Below are 10654 nucleotides of genomic sequence, written 5' to 3' on the forward strand. Positions count from 1 at the left end.
TCACAACTTCATCCTCAACTTGCTCCTTCGGTGCTTCATATCTTGTACCACTTCTCAAGTGAATGGCACTAACCGTTTCATGTCTAGGGGGATTACTTTGAGGTGGTAATTGCCCCTTTTGTCTTTGTGAGCTTGAAGATGCTAGTTGAGTTAATTGTGTTTCCAACATCTTGGTGTGAGCTAGAATGTTGTTGATGGTGGTGTCTTTTGCTTGGCTATCTTTTTGCATTTGAGTGAAAAACTCTTGTTGATTCTTTTGCATTTGGAGGACCGCTTTTTGGACATCAAAACCTTGGTCATTTTGGTGATTGTATGGATTTTGATTTTGGTAACCTTGGTTTTGATTGTAAAAGGGTCTTTGATTTTGATTTCTCATGGGTGGTGGAGTGTATGTTGTTTGAGGGTTTTGAACATTTTGGCTTTTGTATGAGAGATTTGGATGGAACTTGGTGTTTTCATTGTAAAAATTTGAATAAGGGGTACCACTTTTGTAAGCTTGGAAAGCATTAACTTGTTCGGTTGTTCCCCTACACTCACTTGAGTCATGACCCAAAGTTCCACAATTCTCACATATCCCGCTTGGGATTGATGAGGATGCCGTCATGGCATTGACATGATGCTTCGATGATTTTGAGTTTTCCCCAAGTCTAGCCATAGCTTGTTCAAACTTCAAGTTGATTGTGTCAATGTGAGCACTAAGTTGAGCACCCAATTGAGTAACGGAGTCCACTTCATGCTTTCCTCCTCTAGTAGCCTTGCGAGGTCTACTATATTGTGAATTATGGACCGCCATTTCCTCAATCTTGTTCCATGTTTGATTGTCATCAACTTCGGTGAACATTCCATTTGATCCCATATTGAGAATGTTCCTTGAATCTTCATATAAACCATTCCAAAATTGTTGCACTAAAAACCATTCGCTAAGTCCATGGTGAGGACATGAGCGACAAATACCTTTGAACCGCTCCCAAGCTTCATACAAAGATTCTTCATCCCTTTGCTTAAAACCCGTAATTTGAGCTCTTAGCATGTTAGTCTTTTCCGGTGGGTAGAATTTTTTGTAGAAAGCTAGAGCTAACTTCTTCCAAGAATCTATTCCAAGGGTGGCCTTATCAAGGCCCTTCAACCATTGCTTTGCGGTGCCGATTAACGAAAAAGGAAATAAGACCCATCTTATTTGGTCTTGAGTCACGCCCGTTTGAGAGATAGCTTCACAATAATCGCAAAAGGTTTCCATATGAGAATGAGGGTCCTCACTAGGCATTCCCCCGAATTGGCTCCTCTCAACTAGTTGGATGAAGGCGGACTTGGCAATAAAATTACCGGTGAGATGTTGTGGTGTAGGAGTACCATTTGGTAGATCCTCCTCGGTGGGTATAGAGTTTGACGAGAATTTAGGCATTGTAGGTGGATTTTGTGGGATATTGTCTCCTATTATTCGTCAAGGTTCTTTCGATTTCACGGTCAAAAGGTAACAAATCACTTTGTAACCTTCTAGTCATGCAAAATATCAAACAACTCAAAAACAATTAGAACAAACCTTGAGGAGTTTTACTTCCCCAAGGTGAAAAAGACACAACTAATAACAATAAAAGAAATCTTAAATAAATTAAACACCGTCCCCGGCAACGGCGCCATTTTTGATCGGAGCCATTTCGTGTTCACAATTAAGCATATGTGGTCGTTGGTCAATGGTCGATACAAAACACAATTTATACTTCACAAACAACTCTACAATTAGTAAAGAGGCAAGTAAAGGTCGGATCCCAAGGGACGGGTATTGGAATGAGAATTCTATTGTAACTAGTAGTGTCTAGGGGTGTCACAAATTGAGTTGGTGTAGAAGGTTACTAACTAAAATAACAATGAAAATAAACTAGCAAGATGAATAAAAAGGGGTGTAAACAATTGATTAAAGACACTAGGGTGTCATGGGTTCATAGGGGAATCATGGGATATGATCATACAAACATGTTCTCAAATTATAAGCAAGCAATTATTGTTGTGATGGATTGAGTTGGGTTATATCTTACAATCCTAGGAAAGTTTGGGTCCCGGAGCCGAATCGATTAGATTGTACAACACCTACAAGTCGACTTAATCTTTCCTACTCAACACATGCAAGGTCTAACAAGACTCGAGTTGGGTTATGTCTTACAAGTCAAGTTGAAAGGATAGAAGATGATAGTAAATGCAAGGATTCATAGGCTTAGCATTTCATCAAATATAACATGTGCATGTATTAAGATCAAAACAAGCAAGCAAATAAGATATGAAAGCAAATTGATTTAAGCATGAATCATTCCCCATGTTGGTTTCCCCTAATCACCCATTAAACCCTAGCTAAGAGACTACTCACTCATTATCATATTGATCATGCTAGAAAGGTTGTCAATCATACTAACATAATGAAACATGATGAATAAATGAAAGCAATTAACAATAATTAAAAAGGGATTAAGAGATTATACCTACTAATGATTCCAAAATAATAATGCAAAGAATAATAGAAGAACTTGATGATTGATGGAAGGTTGTCAATCTCCCAATAAACCCAATAATCTTCTAATTACCCAAAATAAAGGATGAACAAGAGAGAGATTAAAGAACTAAAACTTGGATTAAAACTTGATTAATACTTGATTACAATATTAAAGAGAGATTTGATTGATATTAACTACACTAATTATTGATAAGAAGAACATGCTCCTCTAATTAGACTAATGGGGTATTTATAGTGAAAATTAGGGAGGATGCATTAGGGTTAGCTAAGGGCTAAACTAGTAATTACACTTTTTAAGTTGAGCAAGGAGAATCCGGTATTTTCTGAGAGAAGGGCTTCTCTTTTCGTAGCTTGAAGAATGAAAAACGTCTTTGTCTTCAAAATCCGTGCGGATTGGAGTCGGGACGGCCGGATCTGGGCTGAGGAATCCGAGCGGATTCAAGAGAGGGACGCTCGGATTGTGCTGGGGAAATCCGAGCGGATTCCAAGGTGGGACGCTCGGATTGGGCTGGACGGACGGGCGGATTTGGTACAATCCGTTCGGATTGTTGGTCAGCTTCAATTCTTCTTCTTTTCTTCCCTTTTCTTCATAAATTCCTTGGGGATTTCCTTGGGGACGCAAGGATCCTTTTCTCAACATTGCTCTTCTACTAAGATATGTACAAAGGCCTTCTAGTCTTGTCTCTTCTTGATGCTTGGTCATTGAATACAATCAATTTAGCCTCGTTTTGCCATGAAAATGCAACATTCTTACTCCTTTCCTACCAAGGGATCAAAATCTCAAAGAATATGCAAAACAAAGAACTAAAGATAAGAAATGACCCAAATAGGCACTAAAAAGCATGGAAACAATGGTAATTCGGGGGCTAAATATGCGCCAATTATGGTCGCATCAATAATCAATCTCAACACATCAACAACCATCCCATTATGGGACTAATACTGAGTAGGAAATCCTACCTAGAAAGCACAACAATCAGACGGTCTCAACAGCTGTATCAAAAAGCCTCTTCTACAAATCCTCCTCCTATCATACATACACATAATCACTACCAATCATTATCTACAACAAAACCCCCAATTCCCCATATTAGGGTTTAAACAACTTAAAGGAAATACTATAAAAACGGTACATAGATCTTACCCTCAACGCAAGGATCTCAACGGTATAAAGAAAGGTGAAATCCAACCTTCCAAACTCCGGGATTTGCTAACAATGCGATTAAAGCGAAGAACGATGTTTTGTTTTCTCTCTTGACAGTAAATAGGTTTTGAAAAGTGTTTAAGAACAATGACGGAAAAGATTATATACCTAATCGCATAATTAACAAAACCCGAGAAACAACTCCCCGTAAACCGGCTACTCGATCGAGTAGCTAACTTACTCGATCGAGTGCCCCCTTACTCGATCGAGTATCAACGTTACTTGATCGAGTACCCAATAGGTCAGAAACTATTTTAAAACGCAACTCACCCTTACTCGACATAGTAAGGCCTACTCGATAGAGTACCCAGAGACTCATAAATACGGAGTATTACAACTGCAATGAAAGCACACATCACCACTTTCTTCTGCACTACTGATCTCTGCTGAGTCCAGATCCAAGACAAAATATTTGAAGAAGGTAAAACAATCTTGCAAATATCTGTCATCTCCTCCAGAATCCTCCTACTATACTGACATTGATGAAATAAGTGCTCATGTGATTCTGGTTGTAATACCCGTACCTTTTGGGACCCGCAAAAGTACCTTGGGATACGTGAGAGAACCATCAGACTAGATAAGATCTAATCGAGAGTGAAAGTAAGACCATATACTAGACCAAGTGTGACCGTACACTAGACCAAGTGTGACCTAGACTAGACCTAGCATAGGTGTAGTGGACCGAGTAAAGCTTTTACTCGATCGAGTGTGTGTCACTTGGTCGAGTGGTCGAGCACTTGACGGGTAAGTGTGTGTCACTCGGTCGAGCACTCGACCGAGTAAGTGGCACTCGACCGAGTGGGCTCGCACTCGGTCGAGTGGCGCTGAGTTAGAACACGGGATACGGAAATCTTGAACCCTTATCCTCATTCATTGTATCTTCTTCCTTCTCACTCCAAATCCTCTCCCTTCTCTCTAAAAACCTCCATAAACACATTTTATAGGATTCAAGCACGGTTTAAGGGATTGCTCACCTTATTCTTCATTCGTTCCACCTTGTAAGTCAAGATCTAATCCTTCTCTTATTAATATGAACCCTAACTTTTGGGGGTTTTGGTTTGAGTAATTAATTAGTAATTAGTTTATGTAATATGAGTAATTAATGGGTAATAATAAGGGGTTTTGTATTGTATAATAGTGTAAGATGTATTGTGATAGTATTGTATGATTTGTATGTGAATAATATGGTCTTAAGAGACGGAATCGTATGGGATTCAAATAGCTTACGGAGTTTGCTAAACGGTAAGTTAATCTTATTCGGTTTCAATAATAATAGTCTTTGTATGTGTCATTATTGATGTGTTGCATTTAATATGATTGATGGGTAATTGATGTTGCTTTCATGACATTGGTGGGACTTTCTGGAAGCATGGTAATGAGTCATTAACATTGGTCTTATGTTCTTAATCGAATTGCATGATAGCATGTAAACATGGAAATAGTATCATGAGGCATGGTGGTAATTGTAATAAATGAGGAAGCTTTATGCTTGAAATCTATGTGCATATTGTGATGTATGTGTTATTGTAGACATTGGAGATTATTGGTGGTGTTACTTGTTGTTGAGGAGACGTAAGACGGTTGGGAGACTGTCTTACGCTTGAGTCGCCTCTTGGAGCTTCCCACTCCAAGAGGGAAGTTGTAATACGGATAATTTGGGACCCACAAAAGAACCTAGGAACACGTGAGGGGACCCACGTATCCTCGGAAGTAAAGGATGACCCCTTCCACGAGACTAAGTAAGACCTAAACTAGACCTAGTAGACTTCCATTAGACCTAGCAGAACCTCTAGCGGATCAAGTGAGTGGCACTCGATCGAGTAAAGAGTATTCTCGACCAAGTGAGTGCCACTCGGTCGAGTGACACTATGCTGTACCCGAGAAATGATATTTCGGGATTTAATCTTATCCAAACCCTTATACTCTTCATTCTTGTTCTCCTTTCTTCTTACTCTAAAACACTCTGCCCTCTCTCTAAATGCTCCCTAAACCTTCCTTTGGCCTTAAAGCTTGGATTGATGATGAAACACCTCTCCTAATCCCCAATATACCTTTGTAAGTCGAAATCTCACCTTTTCCTTTTTGTCTTATGTTAATCTCGAGTTAGAGTTTACTAAGAGAGATTAATTGGTATTTAGCTTATGTAATATGAGTAATTAGTGACTAATAATAAAGAGTTTCATATTATGATAGTATAGAATGCATTGTGATAGTATTGTGTAATTGTTTAAGGTGAGACGGTCCCATGAGACAGTTTATGAGACGGAGTCGAATCGGAATCAAGTAGTTTATGAAGGAAGCGAAAAGGTTGGTTATCCTACTCGGTTTCAATATTGTGCATGCACATTGGTGTGTCTTTCCTTGCTAGTATGATACGTGCATTTTATATAGTCTTTTTAGCCTATTTCATGCACGTATTACTATGCTTTTATCGTAGTTTATTGCTACGAAATGCCCCGAATATGCTACTTTGGTTTGTTCTGTCTTATTTGCAGGAATAAACCGGAAAGTAATGAAATCAAGCCTTTTACCGTCCGTTTAGCATGCATTTGAAGGAAGAGTGAATTTGGAGCAAGAATGTAGCTATTTTGGGATGCGCAAAGAAGTAAAATAGCTAGGCGAGCAAAGGAAGAACTTCAAATTGCTAGTGCCTACTTTGGAGAGCCATATCTCGAGTTCTACAACCGATATTCAGGTGATTCCAATTGGAGATGAAAGTTTGTCCTCTTAGCTTTCCAACGCCACCGGAATCGCCCTGTTTGACCAAGTAACGAAGAAATGGCAGCCGTTTGAAGTTCAGTGCGCAAAGCGGAAATGCGTTTGGAAAGTACTCGATCGAGTACAATTAAGGTCGATCGAGTACTAGCTACAGCGAGAATAATAGTGTCGAGTACAATTAGATTTTATCTTATGTTTATCTTATATCTAGTTAATAATAATGATACTACTTAGTATAAATAAGAGTAGTTTAGACCTAATAGAGGAGGATTCATTCCTGGGAGTCAGTAGAGGGGACGGACGACTGCTTGTTCTTCAATTCTCTATTTTTCGGATCTATTATTGTATTGGTATTATTTATTCTTCTTTAATCTTTTAATCATCTTTATTGCTTGAATTCTTTCTCCCCTTATTTATTATCATAATTGCTTTTATTCAATCCTTATCAGTTTATCATTATGTTCAGTTTCAATTATTTATTTGTTGTTGTTGTTAATTCGATGGTAGTGAATAGCTAATTTTCTCATGCTAAGACTATAGGGGATCCATAATTATGAAGGGAGAGTAATTGATTTATTGGGTTAATGCTGGTATTGTCTTTGTTGGTTAAATGCTGCAGTTAATTGTATCCGTCTGATTGAGTCGACGCAATTAGACCTATAATTCTTAGTGATCCTCGACCTGGACCGAAAGGTTGGAAGAGGCAAGACTAGTAGCGAACAATAGGGTATTGCAGTGAGGGCGAAAGTTAAGCTGTTTACACTTTAGGGTGAATTAAGGACCGAAAGGTGACATTCGCTACCCCTTAGACCGTATTTGCATTGACCTGAGACCTAGATTACTTGACCGGATGATTATGGTGAACCGTCTGTCTTAGCTGTTCCTCTTTATCTGTTTGCTTCCTTCTTTTTATTCCCCTCTTCCTTATTCTCTTTAGTTTAGAATATCACTTTCAAAACCCCCACATTGTGACATCCGACAGACCAAATTAGACAGATATTTAGCAACTTAGCCTCCCTGTGGAGATTGACCCTACTTGCTGCTAGCTTCTGTTAGTTGTAACTTAGGTATTTATTTTTGGTACATAACGACCGTATCAAATTTTGGCGCCGTTGCCGGGGATGTGAGTATTCAAAGGGTTGTTATTCATAAAATATGGGATTAAATTCATGAATTAGTCATATGTTTAATGTCGTTCTTCCATTTGTCATGTGTGGTTGTGAATATGTTGTGTGAAGTCTTTGGTGGTGGTACTTGATTGTTGATGAGATGTGAGATGGTTGGAAAACCGTCTTGCGCTCGGGTCGTCCCTTGGAGCTTCCCACTCCAAGGGGGGGTGTGCACATTAATGGCTTGAGTTACGAAGGGACTCGTGTGGTTGAGGCATACCGTTTGGTAGGGGATCTGGTTGGATTCCGAACCCGGTACGTCTGGGCGTGTCCCGGTATCTTTGTGTGAGGTGTGGTGTCGTGGGCGTGTCCCTAGCACCGATGGTTGTGGGTACGTCTGGGCGTGTCCCAGTACCGGTTGGGTGATTTCATATTCGAGTCTCATTGTGGATGTGGGGATTCGGATTATCCACGGGTTTGAAAATCGTTTGGAGTCGCCACCAAATTTAAGGAAATTTGGGAACGATAAATGAGATTTGAGTTCGTTGTCGAAAGTACGTTATGGGAAGTTCGTTAATAAAACACACACCCCCGCCCATTGCAATAACGGCATGTACTAAGGACTACGGTAGCTAATTGGACAAGACTACGATTTGTTGTAAAAGATTGCAAACACCATTTTAATCCTAACATGTGAATTGGTTTCTAATCGTTTAACGCATCTAATATACTTTGTCCAAGTGATTTAGCATGTGAGATTGATTTGAACTATACTACCAAGCATTCACAAGCATGGCTTAGATAGGAATGAGGGAGCCGTTGGGGAACTAAACTATTACAACCCAGACGGTTCTCGTCGACTCGATTTGCAAAAAATTGCAATAAAGATACAACTCGATCTAAATACATTTGCTAAAACACGACAGACACACGATCGGCTCGCCTATCTACGTACCTCGAAAAACTTGCCAATGGTGGGGCCATGGCTCACATAGGACTTTGTCCTTAGCCTTATCATTGTTTGTTGCACTCAATTCGATTTAATTGACTAAATACTTCAATTTAACCAATTAAAACAAAGGTTTTGTAAAATCATTTTGACTCAAAATAAAGGACTAACTAGACCCATATTTTAAAGTGTAAATTACATTGTTTTGAATTAAGTTACAATAATTACAACGATTAAATAACAATGACAATTGAAATAAAACCGCAATAATTAAAATGAGACAAAAAACGAACCAACAATGGCACGAAGGCCGAGGCATCACACGACCTAAGAGGGATGGTCAATGTTGACTATTCTAGTCATCGAGTGCAATGAATCGGATGCTAAGCATGCGCAATTCAACCAGTGAGAAATCGTCATAAGAAAAGATGAATTATTTTAATTCTTTAAAGGAATTCATTTAAAATCCTATGTCAGTTGTGTATGACCTATGAATGTCTAATTCATTTGACATGCTTTCTACATATTAATTGGTCAAGTTTGAGATTTAACAATCGATAAACGATACAAATAACATATATGCATCATAATCAATTAAAACATGTGATTTAACCTAATTATTTCATAATTAAATTTAAACCAAAACATTAAACATGTGAAACAACTAGTTACTTCGTAATTAAAATATTAAACATGTGAGATCGAATTAAACTGATTAAAATTTTATTTTAATTGATTTAAAAGATGTTATCGTCATACAAATTAACAAATAATTCATTAAACATGTTAATTATTCTAACTAAACATGTTATCGTCATAAATTGAGAAAACAAGCATGCGTTTAATATACTATCTATTCTAAACAATAATTAACCCAACATTAACATCATATTTATGTAAAATATTAGCAAACATGAGACGATAATTAAATGACGAAATAAAAACGATAAAAGGCCCTTAGTCCGTGTACCACACGAGCAAAAGGAAGGGAAAGAGACGGGATCTTGTGTACCCTCAACTTATATGTAGACTTGGACACCACTCGGGATCCCGTATGCAAGATTTACTCTGAAGGCGCGTCTTCGACGATTGTAAAAAAAATTGATTTGAAAACAAAATCGAAAAAAAGAAGACAATTTCTTTTTAAAAGATGCACTTCATGCGACGATCTTTGACTGGCAATTGTGACCTCGTTTCTTAACCCAAATTCGTTCCGAAAGATGTTCTGGAATCCTTGCGTTCCAAAGATTTGAACTTAAGCAAAATAAATAAGCAAAAATCAATTTGAATTAATTAAAAACGAACGAAAACAGGTGCTGTCCACACGAGTTTGGAAAACGCGATTTTGTTGTATTTCGTAAAACGATTTTCAAACAAAGATTGTGACTTCGTTTCTTGCTCAAATCTGAATCCGAAAGATGTTTTGAAATTCTTGAATGACAAAGATTCAAAATTTAGCAAGAAATAGTGTAAAAATGACTTTAAAACAAAGAAAAATGGCCGAGAACAGTGGCTGTCCAAAACACAAGAAGACACGAATAAGAGAGCAAATCGATGCTCTAATGTTCGTCTAATCTCTTAAATGAACCTTTTACTTTGTTTCTGGGTATGGCAGGAGTTTAGGGTTGCTTTTTTACATGAGGTTGATGGTGATTTGCTTAGGGTTTCGAGCTCTCAAAACCGTGTGCTCTTCTCTCTCTTTTTTCGTCTCTCTTTTTGTATTTTTTGAGGTTTTTCTTATGTATGAAGTGTAATGGGTGCTAGGGTTCGGTTTGTTAGCTGGTATGGAGTTGGTTTATAGAAGGATATAGGAATTTGGTTGAGATATGGAGATTTGAAAGATATGGTTTCGGTTATGGAAATGATAGAGTTTGAGAGATTATTTCTGTTGTCATGGGAGATTGTGTAGCTGGTTATGGTGAGAAAATATCTTTCTTTGCTTGGGGAATAAGTAGGGAAATATAGGGAAGGAGTAGGGTTTGGATTGAGCTTGAAAAGGGCTCGAAGGGGCCCCTGTTTTGCCGCCCAAAACATGGTGTGGGTTGGGGCTGTTTGGGTACGGGTTTGGTTGGGCCTGGGCACGGGTATGGGTTAGGTTAATGGCTTGGGTCATGGGTAAGGTGTTGGGTTTGTGTTGGATGGGTTGGGTGAGGGTTTGGGTGGTGTTTTGG

The 10654-nt window shown here is 38.5% G+C and overlaps 1 non-coding gene across 1 annotated transcript; it reads left to right on the plus strand.

The window, feature by feature from the left end:
• The first annotated feature begins 923 nt into the window (after positions 1–923).
• On the plus strand, positions 924–1030 carry LOC141616367 (small nucleolar RNA R71). The gene has a single exon (XR_012530719.1). It is a non-coding gene; the product is annotated as a small nucleolar RNA R71 (small nucleolar RNA).
• Positions 1031–10654: the final 9624 nt, after the last annotated feature.

The sequence above is a fragment of the Silene latifolia genome, chromosome 11 (genome assembly GCF_048544455.1).
Source record: "Silene latifolia isolate original U9 population chromosome 11, ASM4854445v1, whole genome shotgun sequence".
Lineage (NCBI taxonomy): Eukaryota > Viridiplantae > Streptophyta > Magnoliopsida > Caryophyllales > Caryophyllaceae > Silene > Silene latifolia.